A 17,183-nucleotide genomic window follows, 5' to 3' on the forward strand; every position below is an offset into this window, starting at 1 on the left:
AAAGAAAAAAAACTATTTTTTTAATTCAAGTGTCAAGAGACCAACTAAAGCAAATACTGATCCCCATCATGGTGATTAGAAACTTTATTTTCAATAAACCGTCAACAACTCAATCTCTGTTAATTATCAACAAGTACTTTTGTACATGTATGAAATAAATTATGTTTAACTGATTTGTAAACTGGTTTCACACTCACTGTGGATATAGTTCTTGTTTCTCTGTATTTTCATTCACTCTGTCTGGTGGACTATATTAGTGAGCTAATGTAGGGAATAGTGAATGAGGGTATAGGGTGTGATTTTGGACACAGCCTCTGAGTGTCGACTTTGAGCGCTGTTAATTCACAGTATATTCCTGTAGGCTACTTTCTCAAAAACAACATATATCACCCAGAATGCATTGTTTTCTACAGTATTACTGTTTTAATGGAAAATGGTATGATACTGTCAGAATTTGACCTTTTTTTACAGAAAGGTTTAACAGTGTATAAACAAAGCCTTTAAATCCTTCATTTTTTATTTTTATACCTTTCCATTATGCCAATGTCTGGAGTCCAAAACATGCTTTTGGGGGCTGCAAATGTGTTAATTTGACAAAAATCGGCTGGCTTCCACGTCATATTCATATTTGGCCACGCCTGGAAAGTTAAGTTCAGAATAATTATAACTAAGACAGATAATGTTTGCTTGAAAATTAAATAAAACCTCTGCTCATGTTACAATATTCTGTAAATTGAGTAAAACTTTGTGAAATAAGAATGAAATAGGTTTTTAAAACACTTACAGTTATCATTTTGACCTGTGTTGAGAGACTCTGGGCTTTTTCATTCTGTAGATAAAAAGATGTGTTGAGAGATGATACTACAACTACTTGACATCCCATGATGACTTGAATGAGAAGATAAATCATGCTGGACTCATACCACATTGGTGATGGAGGTCACATATATGTCCACATAAGTGTCTGCAGGCTGGTTGACATAGTAGGGTTTGTACTTGTAGTTGTTCATCAGGGGCCACATTCTTTTATTCTGAAAGTTATTGTCTTCTAAGCCGAGATATTTCCAAAGGTTAATTTTAGCTTCAGCACGTTGTGTTGAACTGCAGGCTTCAGCATCTGACCCCCGCCCTGTGTGTATGAGACATTCAGAAACACAGAGAATATATTCTCCAATCACACATGAAAGAGAATTTCATGTTTAAACATTTATCCTTCATTTCATACTCTTGTCAGACAAACACAATCACACAGAAAATCAAATGTCGACTATTGCTCTTAGTGAGTCATCGAAATGTTCTTGATATTTACACAAATAAGAAGTGACTGTACACAGCAAAAACCCCAGTGTTAAATTAACCCTCCACAGAGCACTGGCGTAGCCAGAAAAGTGTTTTTGGGTGTGTATAAGTAATACATGTATTGTCAGATTAATGTGTAAAAATCCCAGACTCTGCGTATCACTAACTTTACAGAATAGACTGGGCTGATGTGTAAAACTAGGCTCGCGCTCGCCACATAGCCATAATACTAGCCTATATAAAATAACTCAGGGCTTTTTTTGTGTGTGTTGTAAATATTATTTATTCTAAAGAAATATTCTCATCAGTCAGATTTGACATATTTAAATCTGCATATTTATGATATTTTAACCTTTATAAAGAGCATTTTCCTTAATCGTTTCAAATATATGCTTCATCTTTCTAGCCTGGCAAGCCAGACCTACATCAAGATGTTAGGTCTGGCAACTCACCATAGACACGGCTCAATCCGAGGGGCGGGATAAACGGCTGTCTTTCATATTCCCTCTGCACGCAGACAGCGCTTCAACCAACCAGAGCGTTTTCCCAACAGCGGAGCTTATATTTTAAGATATTTTAATATCTTAAAATCTTTTAAGATGTTGTTATTCCACTGGTTTTTGCATTTAAATTTGTCCATCTGGAACTTTTATTTGTCATGAGCTCTATATTTAAGATGTACTAGAAAAAAATATGATTCAACAACACAAACTCTGTTTTTACTCTGCAAATTTGTTTTCCTTTCAAGTAGGCTATAGCCTACAAGTTATCCTGCTTTTTGTCATGTACTTCATGTACTTCAACTTCGAATTGTCTGCTTTAATTAATCATAAGCTAATGTATCATTATGTTATGACTTTACTTGGAAAGAGGAGAACAGAGGAGCAAAAACACAAGAACTACAACTGACTTCAGACACAGCCTTAGATGAAATCTACTGAAGAGAAAAGAAGACATTAAATCTGTGAAGATCTCAGCAGAGGAGGATTAAACAACTCCACAAACAGCATTACCAGCTTCACTTATTACTAACCAGACTGACTTTATTTCTGGCAGACGTCTACACAAGTTTTTATTGAGAATTAACAGAGTTTAACTCTGTTTCATTTGAAGTCACCATAACAGTGATCGGTGTTTCCATTAGTTGGGCTCTTAACTCTTATTATATATTTTGTCTTTTTTTGGCCGCTGTGACAGTGTGTTTGTCAAACACATTTGCAGCAGCAAAGAAAGCTAAAGTGAAATGAGATCAGGTGATGATGGTTACCTGTTGATGGTTTTATAATCATCATGAAATAACCTGTTTCACTGATGTCTTTGGAATCTAACAATTGTGTTGATCCATTAATATTGTCACATAACAAACCCTGTGTTACTGCAGCATGAGATCCAGCAATATTATAACAATCAGTTAGAAGACTATCAAACATAAACACGAAAAAGTCAGTCTATGATGACACACACAGACATCAACAATCAGCGTATGAATCTCAACAATGGTGACAATCAAAAGTACCTTGCTGTGGGTACCAGCATAGTACAAAACTCCCAGCATGCATTGCAACATGAATAATTTCTGCCAGAAATAAAGTCAGTCTGGTTAGTAATAAGTGAAGCTGGTAATGCTGTTTGTGGAGTTGTTTAATCCTCCTCTGCTGAGATCTTCACAGATTTGATGTCTTCTTTTCTCTTCAGTTGATTTCATCTAAGACTGTGTCTGAAGTCAGTTGTAGTTCTTGTGTTTCTGCTCGTCTCTCTTTCTGTTCTCTTCTTTCCTTCAGTGATTCTTTTTGTTAACAGGCTTATTAAGGCTGAGATGACTCCATATTTAATATGCACAGACTTTGTGGCTCAGATAAGGTCCAGTTCTGGTTTATTTCTTTGTTCTTGGCTGACATGTGGCATTACTATGGCCTGCTTGTGGCCCAGAACTGGCAAACAGGAGCGGTCCGCCCAAGGGCCGTCATTCTCTGCTGCATGTGGGCCAGATCCGCATTCCACAAGTGCCAGATGTGGGCCGGATCTGGCCCAAAACAATGTTGCTATGTGGGAAGATCAGAAGAACATGGGTTAACAGCTTCATTCAAGCCATCTAACTACTCTCGTCTCAATTTTCTTTCTTTTCTTAGTTCTCTTATTTGCCGTTGTGAGTCTCGGTTCTAAGTTAAGTTTTGCGGCAAGATTTCGGTCCACGTTTCTTCTGCAAAGCCAGCTTCAACAAAGACTTTCATTCATCCCCCAACACACCACGTGACTGGCCGCCCCAGACCCAGGCACAAGGAGACCAGCCAACGAACGAACTTGGGAAACCCCCTTTTACAACGACAGAAGGGAATCCCTACGCAAAGACAAGCAAGTAACCTCCAGACTCTTAAGCTAAACTGGTGTATTTGATATAGATTTAATAACCCATAAGAAACGATAGAAGGGTTAAATTAATGTTTGATGGTTCGTTCAGGTCATGTCTAAGTGCATATGGAATCTTGAGATTTCATCCTCTCACTCTTTCCTCACTCTATCCCTTTCTGCAACGCCTATGAATGTGTGTGTGCGTATGTTTGTGTTAGGTATTAGCTTTATGTTATAGAACAGTGCACAGTAAATTCCCCAGTGTTAAATCAACACTGCTCAGAGCACATATGGTCCCACTCTACATGGTGTTAAAGTAACACTGAAGCAGTGTTAAAGTTAATGAGACAATTAAGTGAATAATTGAGTGATGATTGAGCATTATTGAAGACACCTGATGATAACAAGCAGAATCACTGAAGGAGAAAATCTCAAATTGTAAGCCACCGTAATGGTGATGGGTGTTTGCTTTAGTTGGGCTCTTGACCCTTAAATTATTAACTTTAATTTTTGTTTGATTGCTGTATCTGACTTACAACTGCCAGATGAACAAAGAAAAAAAGTTATCTGATGGTGTTGGTTATGTTATGACAATTATCATTTGAACTTTATGTTTTTGATTTATGTTGTTGGTTACAGCATAACTGTGATTCTGCATAAATATACAGAATTTTAGATATAATATAAAGGATTTCGTAAAAGTTTTTTTTTTTTTTTTTAAATCTCTCTTTTAAGCACACACAGACATAAAGATTCAGTCTATGCATCTCAACAATGGTGACAATTGGGAAAAGTAAATTACATAGTCAATGCAGATCATAATTTATTCATACCACAATGCATGATGGGAGCCATTAATGAGTTGTGATTGGTGGTAGCCACTGCAACATGCTTTATTATTGTCACCATTGTTGAGATTCACAGGCTGATTATTGATGTCTGTGTTTCTAAATAGATTCATTTGAAAGTGTTTTGATCAGAACAATGTTTATTAAATATATTGGATTATAAGAAAAATGGTGATAATCATATACTGTAGAGTCACAGAGCTGCTGTTAACAAGTTACACCAAACTATCTCAATAAGTTTTTTTTACGGATCACAGCATGATTATGTCAAAACATAACCAACACTATCAGACCACACTATTTCTTTGTTCATTTGACTGTTATAAATCAATAACAGCAGACAAACAAAATCTAAAGCTAATAATATACAGTAAGGGTCAAGAGCCCAACTAAAGCAAACACCCATCACCATAACGGTGGCTTACAATTTGTGATTTTCTCCTTCAGTGATTGTGCTTGTTAACATCAGGTGTCTTCAATAATGCTCAATCATCACTCAATTGATCACTTAATTGTCTCATTAACTTTAACACTGCTTCAGTGTTACTTTAACACCATGTAGAGTGGGGCCATATGTGCTCTGAACAGTGTTAATTTAACACTGGGGAATTTACTGTGTGGTTCTCAAAGTGTGGTACGCGTACCACTAGTGGTACGCAGGCTCCGTCTAGTGGTACGCAGAGGAATCACTGAATTTCGCACGTTAAGGTGATGATACACAGGGCAACTTTTTGAACAATGTTGCAGGGCAATCTTGCCGAGCGATTGTTGCTTGCACACTTTCCCATTGAAAATGGGCAATACATTTCTATCTGGAAAATTTAGATCGGTCGTGGGCTCTGTTTCTCATCTGGTTGCCCGTTGACGGCAACATTGCTCAAAAAGTTGCCCTGTGTATCATCACCTTAAGATCAAACAGGTGGGATCTTTTACTGTCTATTGTGTGATCAGTCTTGGCTGGTCCCTGGAGCGTATGATACGATTACACCGGTGTGAGTAGAACGGCCAGTGCATCACATGATCAACTACTAAATTCAAAATAAATCGTGCTTTCGCAGTTGGCTGGCGCTGAGCCAGAGACGGACGCGCGCCACTCAGACGCTGTCAAATATCACAATTAATTTAACCACATAATGTTTATTTTAGGTTTCAGACATTTAGGAGAGAGATGGCGCCGGTGTACGTGGCATGCCGTCTGATGTCTCTGCTACTTTGTGCTATTTTTGTGCTTCTATCTGCATCAAACTGCTACTCGCTTCTGGTTTATGATCGCCAGTTACTTCTGGATATTCGAGACTCTTTTGTGGCCACATATAAACCAGAGTTAAAAAGCTCTGTGGCTGGTTCACAATCCTGCTCTCCAAACTCTACCTGGGATATTCCAGAGTATCTGTGGCCTCATGGTGTTCCCCGCAGAAAGCGCCGCAGGAGACGCGGCAAGCGCGGAGGGGTTGCTGTCAAACTGAAAATGGCGCTACACGCCGGCCGCGCCGCCCGCGCGTCCAGCTTCATCTCCATGACGACGTGGAATCTAGGCGTTGGCCGATGCGCTGGTTGGCGTTTGCTAGATCCACCTGTTCGCTGGCTTCGGACCATTCTCCAGGACTCTCATTCGACGATCCCCTGCTACCCTCCGATCCGTATTCGCCGCGGTGGAGCTAATCTACAGAATCTTCGATCTTTGAATAGAGCCTTCTCTCCCGCGATCTCTGCATCACAGAAACTTGGACGAAGGTTGGTGATTTAAGTCCTTTTGCTGAGCTGATTCCGGCAGGCTGCACATTCTTTAACTCTCCGCGCTCTTCTGGCCGCGGGGGTGGTCTAGCGGTGATTTAAAAAAACAGTTTTAGTAGTTACTGTCGCTCTGTTCCGTCTTCAGTCTACAGTAGCTTTGAAGTACAGCTGTTGCTACTGGAATTTGACGATCCTGTTTTGTTAGCGCTGTTGTATCGCCCCCCTCACCTAGTGAAAGATTTTATAAGCGAATTTACTGCTTTTATAGGTGAATGTGTAATTAATTACAGCAATATTCTTCTGCTTGGGGACTTTAATATTCATGTGTGCTGTCAGTCAAAACCTCTAACAATGGAGTTTTTAAATCTCATCAGTTCATTTAACATGGTTCAGTGGGTGAAAGATCCCACTCATACTCATGGTCACACTCTGGACCTGGTACTCTCACATGGTGTTTCCATTACTGATGTTCAGGTTTTTGACACTCTGATCTCTGATCATATGCCTGTACTGTTTTCTATGTCCTTTCCTCCTTCAAGATCGCACATTACTCATACCGCACAATGGTTCCTTTTCTCCCTGTTTCCGTGATGAATTCACTAACACCTTTAATGAGGTGTGTCTGTCTCTGTCCCTGGAGTCACCCTTACCCGACTTGGATGCTGAAGAACATCTTAGTCTGTTCAATACTGTATGCTACGAGGTTTTAAATACCACTGCTCCTTTAAAAACGAAGAAGCCAAAACCTAAGACTGAACCATGGCTCAATAATACCATCCGCTCTCTGAGGCGAGCATGTAGAAGAGCAGAACGTAAATGGAAAAGTGATAAGCTACAAGTTTCTTATGAAATGCTGAAAAACTCCCTCAGTGCTTTTCAGAAAGCCATGATGTCTGCTAAGTCTAAGTATTTTTCTAATTTAATTTTAAAAAACCATCATAGTTCAAAAGCCTTATTTTCTGTGTTAAACTCTGCTTTAAATCCTCCTGTAAATGTGATTTCAAATCCCTCAGTATCATTATGTGAAGGTTTCTCAAGGTTTTTCTGTAAGATCGCCTCTCTAAGATCTCAGTTACAACCTTCTGCTATTGTCTCACCTGAAATGGGTTGTTCTTCAGCCATATGGAGCGTCTTTGACCCAGTTTCTCTTCTGTCTCTCAGAGAAATTGTTGATCACTTGAAACCTTCCTTCTGCTCTCTTGATGTTCTTTCTCCCCGTATTTTGAAACAAATTTTTGATTCAGTTGGAACAAGTTTGGTGTCTTTTGTGAATAAATGCTTGAGCACAGGGACTATCCCTGATAGCCTAAAACAAGCTACCGTTACACCTCTTCTCAAGAAACTTTCACTTGATGATAGGGATTTTAATAATTTTCGACCTATCTCGACACTACCTTTTATTGCAAAAGCATTGGAGAAAACGGTTCTTAATCAACTCCAGTCTTTTCTTAGCTCAGATCAAATTCTTGAAACTTTCCAGTCTGGTTTTAAGCCTCTGCACAGCACCGAGTCTGCTTTATTAAGGGTCTCTAATGATATACTGTTAGCGACTGACGCTGGTGACTCGGTCATCCTAATAATGTTAGACTTAACCTCGGCTTTTGATACAGTTGATCATAAAACTCTTTTATCCCGACTAGAATATTCTGTGGGCATCCAGGGAACTGTCCTCAGTTGGTTTAAATCATATCTAACAAATAGAAGTTTCTCTGTTAAACTTGGTAATTTTTCTTCCTCGCCTGCTCAACTCTCCTGTGGAGTGCCGCAGGGGTCTATTCTCGCACCCATTCTTTTTTCCCTGTATTTACTTCCTCTGGGCTCCATTTTCAGAAAGCATGGTGTATCATTTCACTGCTATGCAGATGATACACAAATTTATTTGCCTCTGAAACGCAACAAAGATACTGCTCTGAAATCTCTTTTTGCATGCCTAGAAGAAGTAAAAATGTGGTTTTCTCAAAATTTCTTATTTCTGAATGAATCCAAAACCGAGGTTATAGTCTTTGGCCCCCATGACAACTTTAATAGCAGTAACATTGATCTGGATCACCTCTCTCCAACTTCATCTTGCATTAAAAACTTAGGTGTTTTCTGGGACCAGAACTTCAAATTTGAAAAACAAATTAATGCGGTGATTAGTTCTTGTTTTTTCCAGTTACGTCTTCTCTCTAAGATCAGATCCTCTCTTTCTGAGAAAACCTTAGAGATTGCTGTCCATGCGCTCATTACATCGCGGTTGGATTATTGCAACTCCCTCTACTATGGCATACCCAAACACTCTATTGCTCGTCTCCAATTAGTACAGAATGCTGCTGCAAAGTTTCTCAAAAGAAAACGCAAATTTGATCATGTTTCACCTATTTTAAAATCGCTGCATTGGTTACCTGTGCATTTTAGAATTGAATTTAAAATTCTTCTCTTTGTTTTTAAATCCGTAAATAATCTGGCACCGAGCTATTTGTCCGAGCTTCTCTGTTCACATAATCCCACACGAAACCTGAGGTCTGGTGATCAGAAACTTTTGTCTGTCCCCAGATCACGGTTAAAGAATAGAGGAGACAGAGCCTTTGCGATTGCTGGCCCTAGGCTGTGGAACAGCCTTCCATTTTACATCAGAGCGGCTCAATCTCTAACTGTTTTTAAATCCTCTCTTAAAACCTACTTTTTTTTTCTTTAGCTTTTAATACATTGTGAGCTTTTGTCATGAATATGTGGTTATGTTTTGTATCTTGTGTATTGTTCAGCACTTTGGTCAGCCCTGTTTGCTGTTTTTAAATGTGCTATATAAATAAATACAAACTTGAAACTTGAAACTTGATTTAAATTCACATAAGTACTAAAAAAACAATACATTTACAATTTGAAATACACACTGATGTCTATGGAAGCGGAAATTATAATAATTTCCATTATAATTAGACGACACATTTTACACATTGTGTAAGTAACATTAAAGTTAACTCTATTCTTCTCCCAGTTCACCGGCCACTTACTTTCATGTATTTCGGGAGAAGTGGATGAATTCACGTGCTGTAAATCCAACAGATCCGATTCTCTGAACAGTGGCACAAACTAACATGACGGCGCATATAGCTCTCTGGCTCAACTAACGCGATCGTTTTAAAGGTGTTTAAACAACATAACACTTCCACTTGCATATGATTTGAAAATCGGAATATCAAATATTTCATGCCATAGATAACAAATTTGTGAATATTTTGAATAAAAAAATGAAATAAAAGCAGATAATTAGTCATTCAGCGCACTGCGGTGTGTCACGTGACAAGCAATGACGCGTCACCATGGAAACATTAAAGTGATCAGTTCTAAATAATGATCGCCTTGAAAAACTCAAGCGGGTCGCACACCGGACGCGCAGCTCAGCGCCGCGCCGCGCCACGTCTAGGACAACTGTCACCTGAAAATCTGATAACATCAGCAATTTTCTGATTTCTGTAAATAAATATAAAACTAAATGTATATTGCAGCACAGGGTTAAGTCCATATGTACATTAATTACGATTTGAGACACATAAATGTAAATTTAATATAAAACTATTTAAATGGCGCTCTGTGGCGCGGCAGGATTTTGAACACGGTCCTGAAGGGGGTCGCATACCGGACGCGCAGCTCAGCGCCGCGCCACGTCTTTTAAATTCGAACACATTATTCTCTATGAGAGTACACACACCGGCGGCGCCTTTCGGCGTCTGTCCGCAACGGCTCAGGACCGTGTTCAAAATCCTGCCGCGCCACAGAGCGCCATTTACATAGTTTTATATTAAATTTACATTTATGTGTCTCAAATCGTAGTTAATGTATATACGGACTTAACCCCGTGCTGCAATATACATTTAGTTTTAGATTTATTTACAGAAATCAGAAAATTGCTGATGTTATCGGATTTTCAGGTGACAGTTGTCCTAGACGTGGCGCGGCGCGGCGCTGAGCTGCGCGTCCGGTGTGCGACCCACTTGAGCCGTTGCTGGGCGCCGCGGACAGACGCCGCCGGTGTGTGTACTCTCATAGAGAATAATGTGTTCGAATTTAAAAGACGTGGCGCTTCCGGTGTGCGACCCCCTTCACAGTGGTCAGCCAAAATATATTAAATTTACATTTAAAAGGGTTAAATATGAATACACAGCCTGTTTTTTTAATTAATATTTTAAGGACAGTAGGCTACATTTTTTATTTCACTTTTAGGTGCAGTACATTTGAATTGAATCATTATTTAAGTTTTTATTAACCAGTATGTAAGCAGCACAGTGCATTGTTAATGTTCAAACAGTGAACAATGTTTAAAGTGGCTGACAATAATAAATATTCGTATTAGAAATTACTGTAAGCTGCCTCATTTTTGAGCTGTGCATAACTGTAGCTGAATAGTTAGGCCTACTAAGCTACTGTATTTTCATATTGGTCATTATGGTGGTACTTGGAGAGCCAAATATTTTCTGAGGTGGTACTTGGTGTAAAAAGTTTGAGAACCACTGTTATAGAATAATCAATAAAGTCTTGTTTGTATTTTAAAGAGAAGTGTTACTTGTGTTTTGTGCTTACGAATTTAATGTCTTAAACTGCTGATCTAGTTACCCTGCTAACTATAGTGTTTACTATAGTTTGGAAATGTATATCTGCTGCAGAGCGGATGGTTACGGCCGGTTCAAATGAATCCTGAACGAGTCATTTGCTCGGTCGTAATAAGTGATTCTTTCGAATTCCCTATAAATTGATTAATAATTCCTTTGAGCTAAATTAAATAGTCAGAATCACGCTATTAATGCTACAGTCTCCTCTCCTGAATTTAATATTGCCAGCTTTCAACCACCATACTTTCATGATTAACTGATAAAATAACAGTGTACCTTTAAATTGTAGAGAAATGGATTCAACTTTTTTGTCATAAAACAGCATATTCAAGTTGATTTTAGTAAGCAGGTTTTCTAGTTTGTTTTTATTTAATAGCTTTTTGAATTAAGTGCTTATAGTAAGTAAATATCTATTGCAGTTTTTAGTGAACCAGTACTATATTAAAAAAGTCAAGGGTCAAGAGCCCAGCTAAAGCAGACACTAATCTCCATAATGGTGACATCAAATGAAAAAATAAATCATCAACATCTAAAGCTCTTTTAATTCTCATAATAACTGCTGTAGATGTATGAGAGAAATAAAGTAAAGTAAAGTTGTTCCCATTTATTGACTGACAGCTCTTTTGTCACATTGTTGGAACAAATCGAAGAGCAGAGGCGTTGTGTGTAAACATGATGGTTACTGTAGTTCTACACAGCAAAATCCCCAGAGTTAAAGGGCACCTATTATGCCCCTTTTCACAAGATGTAAAATACTGTAAGTCTCTGATGTCCCCAGAGTATGTATGTTAAATTTTAGCTCAAAATACCCAACAGATAATTTTTTACAGCAAGTTTAAATTGTAATTTTTTGGGGCTGAGAAAAAACAATATTATGAGGCTGCAGACTCGGAGCCTGCGCTACAGTCCCGCATTCTCAGCCTCGTTTTTCGAGACAGCGCCTCCTATCAAATTGGATCGTATAAACATGTGAAGAACTTAAGCCGAAACGTGAGTATCGTCAATTTTATTTAGCGAGTCATACTCATTCGATTTCTTTTTTAATCAAACTACTTTATAGCTCATCGATACACCAACATATGAATAGTCCATTTAATATTTGTAAAGATAGATTGTAACAAAATTTGAGCCGTTAATGTACAGTATGTTTTTTCACCTTTTTTCCCCAAAAATATTTTGATAGCTAATGCTAACGCTAGCTTTAACCTTGGACATTTTGTAGACAAGCCATTGTAAAAAATTTATTATAATTAGTTGACATTAAAGTAGACCAATTAAATACATTAAGTGTGTTAATATCAAAGAATGTCATCATTAATTATTTAATCAGATTTACCGTTTGACCATTTTTTAATTACCGGACCTTTTCTCCTAAAACTATAAATTGAATTAATTAACCCCTTAAACCCTAACCGTCCCACCGGTGCACAGCAAAATCCCCAGTGTTAAATTAACACTCCTCTGTGTACATATAGGTCCAACTACAGAGTGTTAAAAATTAACACTGAAGCAGTGTTGAAGTTGATGAGATAATTAAGTGATTAATTAAGTGATGATTGGCCATTAGTGGTGACACCTAATGTTAATAAGCAGAATCACTGAAGGAATAAGGAACACAAGAACTACAACTGACTTCGAGCCTTTACACATTATTGCACTTATTATTACCAGTTTGACTTTATTTCTGTCATACATCTACAAAAGTTATTGAGATTCAACAGAAGTTTAGACGGTAATGTTTTATGGATTTTTTGTTTGAAGTCACCATTATGGTGATCAGTGTTTGCTTTAGTTGGGCTCGTGACCCTTTTCATTTTTTATTGTTAGTTTTTCTCTGACTGTTCCAACATAGTGTTTATAAAGCACATTTGGTACCCCGAGAGAAAACCTGCTCACAATATGGTGTCATATTGACATTATCATCATGTAGTGGCATGATTCATTGATGTCATTCAGAGTCAAAATCTATGAATATATGCTTTATGTTGCTTTTTAGTATTGGTGATTTGTAGCCCTGAAATTTTACAGTTTGAGATCCAAGAGCAATATGAACAATTTTGAAAATACTTTTGAGCACAAACATTATTGCGTTTAAACACACAGACATCAAGAATCAGCATATGAATCTCAACAATGGTGACAATAAACAAACTAGTGACAAACAGATCAACTCTGAACATCACAAAACAAACCACTAAAGTCATAATAAAACAATAGCAAAATAAAAGCAAACAGGAAAAAACAATGAAAATTACAGGACAATTCAGCTGCATAATTTATTCATGCTGCAATGCATGATGTCAGCCATTGATGCATTCTGATTGGTGGCTCCCATCATGCACTGCAACATGAAGCTTTTGTGTGATTGCCACCATTGTTGAGATTCATATGTAGATTCTTGATGTCTGTGTGTGATTTTAAAATTTCAGATTTTTTTTAAGCACTGCTGGATTCAACTACTATAATGTATATGAATAAATAATTTGCATAATAAGTTAATAATGCTGGTTCAGTGAATCAGGAGAATACAGCATTGTAGTTTCATCATCTAAGTATAACCATCATGACCTGGGCTTCATTTTCCAAAAGCATTTTAAGCCGAACTTGATCATAGAACAATTGCAACAACAGGTCTGTACAATCAAATTAGGCTTGCGATGCTTTCGGGAAACACAGCCCAGGTCATCCTTTCTCTTGCCACAACAAATGTGCTTCATAAACACAGAGTTGGAACAGCCAGAAGAAAAAGTAATGTAAAAAAGGAAAGGGTCAAGAGCCCAACTAAAGCAAACACTGGTCACCATAATGGTGACATGAAACGAAACGTTCCATAAAACATTACCATCTAAACTTCTGTTAAATCTAAATAAGAACGTGTGCAGATGTATGACAGAAATAAAGTCAAACTGGTAATATTAAGTGCAACAATGTGTAATGGCTCGAAGTCAGTAGTTCTTGTGTTTCTCTTTTTTCTGTTCTTGTTGTTTCTCTTTCCTTCAATGATTCTTATTAACATTAGGTGTCACCACTAATGGCCAATCATCACTTAATTAATCACTTAATTATCTCATTAACTTCAACACTGCTTCAGTGTTAATTTTTAACACTCTGTAGTTGGACCTATATGTACACCGAGGAGTGTTAATTTAACACTGGGGAGTTTGCTGTGTGGGACGCCACCCCATGAAAAAAAATCATAATCAAATTACTAAGCAACCACTGAATGTAATAACACAAAATAGGTACCATTTTAAAGCTTAGAATCTCAGCTTTTCAATGCACCTATACATTTTATTCCACTCCTAACAGGCGCTGAGTTATTCCTTTAGAACGGAATGTACCGCCAGAGGGCGCCACCTAGCTATGAAAAAAAATAATTGTCATATTTTTCAAAACTACTGCATTGATCAACACAAAATAGGCATCATTTGAAAGCTTAGAGTCTAAACTTTACAATGAATGTAGCCATAATGATTATCTCCAATGTAGTGCTGAGTTATTTGCTGATAAAATGAATTTTATTTTAAATATAATTTATGAGGAAGGGGAAATTATTATGTACTGCAATGTGTCAAAAACACAATAATTGTTTCAGGCTTTTACTAAACTTGAGCAAGGTTTTTGTAAAATAAGCCCCTCAAGAGACCCATGGGTAAACTATATATGCTGAATTTTAGACACATTTCTGCTTGTAACTTCACGAAACATGCTCCGATTGTGGAAAATGACACACCATTATTTACAGCATGAGGCTTACAATTAAAATGAGTCCAAACTCAACATAATCCATCACTCAGAACTAAAGATATTCCTCATGGAGTTCTAATACACAAAAAATCCACAAACGCACGTAGCCAAGCGAGGTAGCTTAGACTTGGCCTTTTTACTCGTATCTTCATGAAACATACATCGATCATGAAAAATGACACATCGTTATTTACAGCAGGAGCTCACGATTAAAAAGAGCCCAAACTCATCAATCAGATCTAAAGATATTCCTCATGGCATTCTAACACAGAAAATACCAAAGACGCACCTAGCCAAATATATACTCATGAAGCACTCGCGTTTGGTTTTCACTTATAACTTCACGAAGCATGCACATATCGTAGAAAAATTCACATCATTATTTTCAGCAGACTCTCACGATTAAAAAGAGCCCAAACTCAGCATAATCCATCACTCATATCTAAAGTTATTCCTCGTGGAGTTGTAACACACGAAGCCCCAAATGCGCACATAGAGCTTTATTATAGATGTAGCACTTATGTCGCGTTCTAACTCATAACTCAATGAAGCATGCATCAATTGTGGAAAATGGCACATCATTATTTACAGCAGATTGTTAAGATTAAAAAGAGCCCAAACTCACCATAATCCATCACTCAGATCTAAAGATATTCCTTATGGCGTTCTGACACAAAAAAATACCAGAGGCGCACCTACACAGCAAAAAGTCCAGTGTTAAATTAACTCTCCTGGGAGTTTATATGGCTCCAGAGTCAGTGTTAAAATGTGAGTGTTAAATTAACACTCAAGAGTGTTAAACTTAATGAGCTCATTAAGTGATTAATTGAGTGATGATTGAGCATTATTGAAGACACCTGATGTTAACTAGCAGAATCACTGAAGGAGAAAATCTCATTTTTAAGACGCCATTATGGTGATCAGTGTTTGCTTTAGTTGGGCTCTTGACCCATACACTGTAAACATTAGATTATCTTTGGCTGTTGTATCTGAGTTATAACTGCCAGATGAACAAAGAGAAAGTTGATCAGGTGGTGTTGGTTATGTTTTGACATAATCATAATTTCACCTGAATCACTGATCTCATTTAGAGTCTAATCTCTGACTTAAATGTATATTGTTGATTACAGCATCACTGTGATTCAACAGCATAAGAACTTTTTTTCTAACTAATCTAAAGGATTTCTTAAAAGTTGTTCTGATAAAACAAATCTTTCTTTTAGGCACACACAGACATCAAGAATCAGTGTATGAATCTCAACTATGGTGACAAACAGAATATTCAATTAGGAAAAGGAAATTAGTAAGACAATTCAGATCATAATTTATTCATACCGCAATGCATGATGGGAGCCATGAATGAGTTGTGATTGGTGGCACCCAGAATGCACTGCAACATGCTTTATTATTGTCACCATTGTTGAGATTCACAGGCTGATTATTGATGTGAGTGTGTCTAAATAAAGTAATTTTCTAAGTATTTTTATCAGAACAATTTTTAAGAAATATTTTGAATTATATTGATAATGATGAAAATCATTTGCTTTAGAATCACAGGCTGCTGTAATCAACCAGGTAAATTTGACTCTCTAAATGAGAGTTTATATTCAGGTCAAATTATGATTATCAAATCATAACCAACATCCCCTGATCACCTTTTCTCTTTGTTCATCTGAGAGTTATAACTCAAATACAACTGCCAGACAAAATTTAAAGTTAATGCTTTATGGGTCAAGAGCTCAACTAAAACAAACACTGATCTACATTACGGTGGCTTAAAAAATTAGATTTTCTTCTTTGGTGATTCTGCTTGCTAACATCAGGTGTCTTCAATATTGGTCAATTATCACTCAATGAATCACTTAAAGGAGAACTCCGGCCAATTTTAACATTGAGCTCATTTTTTTGTACATTTGGAGTGCTGTCAATACAGAGAACATCCTTGATGTGTCATTACAAGTGCACAGAAAATGTGAGTGATTCCTTCTGAGTGAACACGAGTGAATCTGACTGCAGTAGATGTGAAAGATATGTATAAAAATTATGTTATTTAAGCCAGCGCAAATACCTGTGTTTACATCCTGTTTTTCGGTTGAAGTCCAAAGTAATCGATTGCCGAGTTCACGCGCGTGATCATAGGTAACTAAACCTATGCGCGTGAACTCGACAATCGATTACTTTGGTAATTTGTTAGTCAGAGAACACAATGAGTTTTTTGGCACACGCATTAAGCAGGGAACGCAAATATTTATTTGGATAACTTTAAATAAAACGAGACCGCAATATTGCATCCTATTGTTTTCAATGGCATTTGGATAAGGGTGTTATACGATCTTCCGAACAGCAGGAGGCACTGTCTTGAAAAACGAGGGGTCTGAGAAAGCGGGACTCTGTGTGCGGGTGTTATACGATCTTCCGAACAGCAGGAGGCGCTGTCTCGAAAAACGAGGGGTCTGAGAAAGCGGGACTCTGTGTGCGGGTGTTATACAATCTTCCAAACAGCAGGAGGCGCTGTCTCGAAAAACGAGGGGTCTGAGAATGCGGGACCCTGGGTGCGGGACTGTAGCTGCAGGCTCCAAGTCTGCCCTGTAGCCCAAGACTGGTTGCCCACTGAAGC

At 37.7% G+C, this 17,183-nt stretch overlaps 1 protein-coding gene across 1 annotated transcript in view; it reads left to right on the forward strand.

Annotated features, from left to right (window-relative positions):
- Positions 1-16,772, forward strand: part of LOC307160335 (splicing factor U2AF 65 kDa subunit-like) — a 161,556-nt gene extending 144,784 nt beyond the window's left edge. Inside the window, exon 12 of the mRNA XM_079874358.1 lies at positions 16,762-16,772. The gene's annotated coding sequence lies outside the window, so the exon portion shown is untranslated. The remainder of the gene's footprint in view (positions 1-16,761) is intronic.
- The last annotated feature ends 411 nt before the right edge of the window (positions 16,773-17,183 follow it).

The sequence above is a fragment of the Squalius cephalus genome (assembly GCF_949319135.1).
Source record: "Squalius cephalus genome assembly, chromosome: 1".
Lineage (NCBI taxonomy): Eukaryota > Metazoa > Chordata > Actinopteri > Cypriniformes > Leuciscidae > Squalius > Squalius cephalus.